Below are 1,741 nucleotides of genomic sequence, written 5' to 3' on the forward strand. Positions count from 1 at the left end.
CACTAACTTCTCTTCTTCTTATAATTCGAACCCTCTCTCCCTCTCTCTGAGTTCGAATTCTTCATCTCTTCTCTCTACATCATCATTCTACTCTTCTACTCTTCTACTCACATAAAGGAATCTCTATACTGTGACATAGAGGATTCCTCTTCTCTTCTGTTCTCTTCTTTTTCATATGAGCAGGAGCAAGGATAAGAACATTCTTGTTGAAGCTGATCCGGAACCTGAAAGGACTTTAAAGTGGAAGCTAAGAGAAGCTAAAGCACAACACTCTGGAGAGGACCTTACTGAATTTTTTGAAAAAGAAGTAGAGATGGCCGAACCCAACAACAATGGTGGAGATGCAAGGAAGATGCTTGGTGACTTTATTGCACCCTCTTCTGACTTCTATGGAAGGAGCATCTCAATTCCTGCAATTGGAGCAAACAACTTTGAGCTTAAGACTCAATTAGTTTCTCTAATGCAGCAGAATTGTAAGTTTCATGGACTCCCATTGGAAGATCCTCATTAGTTTTTAGCTGAATTCTTGCAAATCTGTGACACTGTTAAGACCAATGGGGTTAATCCTGAGGTCTACAGACTTAAGCTTTTCCCCTTTACTGTAAGAGACAGAGCTAGGACAAGGTTGGACTCACAACCTAAAGATTGCCTGAACTCTTGGGAAAATCTAGTCAATGCCTTCTTGGCCAAATTTTTTCCACCTCAAAAGTTGAGCAAGCTTAGAGTGGAAGTCCAAACCTTCAGACAGAAGGAAGGTGAATCCCTCTATGAAGCTTGGGAAAGATACAAGCAATTGATCAGAAGGTGTCCATCTGGCATGCTTTCAGAATGGAGCATCATATGTGAGTGGAAGTCCAAACCTTCAGACAGAAGGAAGGTGAATCCCTCTATGAAGCTTGGGAAAGATACAAGCAATTGATCAGAAGGTGTCCATCTGGCATGCTTTCAGAATGGAGCATCATATGTATATTCTATGATGGCCTATCTGAATTGTCCAAGATGTCATTGGACAACTCTGCTGATCGATCTCTTCATCTGAAGAAGACACCTAAAGAAGCCCAGGAACTCATTGAAATGGTTGCAAATAACCAGTTCATATACACTTCTGAAAGGAATCCTGTGAATAATGGGACAACTCAGAAGAAAGGAGTTCTTGATATTGATACTCTGAATGCCATATTGGCTCAGAACAAAATATTGACTCAGCAAGTCAATATGATTTCTCAGAGTTTATATGGAATGCAAGCTGCATCAGGCAGTACTAAGGAAGCTTCCTCTGAAGAAGAAGCCTATGACCCTAAGAATCTCGCAATGGAAGAGTGAATTACATCGGAGAATCCTATGGAAACACCTACAATCCTTCATAGAGGAATCATCCTAATCTTTCATGGAAGGATCAACAGAAGCCTAATCAAGGCTTCAATAATAAGAGCACGGTTTGGCAATAACAAACCTTTTCCATCATCTTCTCAGCAACAGATAGAGAATTCTAAGCAGAGCTACTCTGACTTAGCAACTGTAGTCTCTAATCTATCTAAGACCACTCTCAGTTTCATGAATGAAGCATGGTCCTCCATTAGAAATTTGGAGGCACAAGTGGGGCAGCTAAGTAAAAGAGTTACTGAACTCCCTGCTAGCACTCTTCCAAGCAATACAGAAGAGAATCCAAAACGAGAGTGCAAGGCCATAACTATAACCAACATGGCCGAACCTGGAGAGGAAGAAAAGGCAGTGATTTTCA

General features: G+C 41.0%; 1 non-coding gene across 1 annotated transcript; it reads right to left on the reverse strand.

Moving 5' to 3' along the window:
- Positions 1–715: 715 nt before the first annotated feature.
- Positions 716–819, reverse strand: LOC112738878 (small nucleolar RNA R71). The gene has a single exon (XR_003169830.1). It is a non-coding gene; the product is annotated as a small nucleolar RNA R71 (small nucleolar RNA).
- Positions 820–1,741: the final 922 nt, after the last annotated feature.

The sequence above is a fragment of the Arachis hypogaea genome, chromosome 13 (assembly GCF_003086295.3).
Source record: "Arachis hypogaea cultivar Tifrunner chromosome 13, arahy.Tifrunner.gnm2.J5K5, whole genome shotgun sequence".
NCBI lineage: Eukaryota > Viridiplantae > Streptophyta > Magnoliopsida > Fabales > Fabaceae > Arachis > Arachis hypogaea.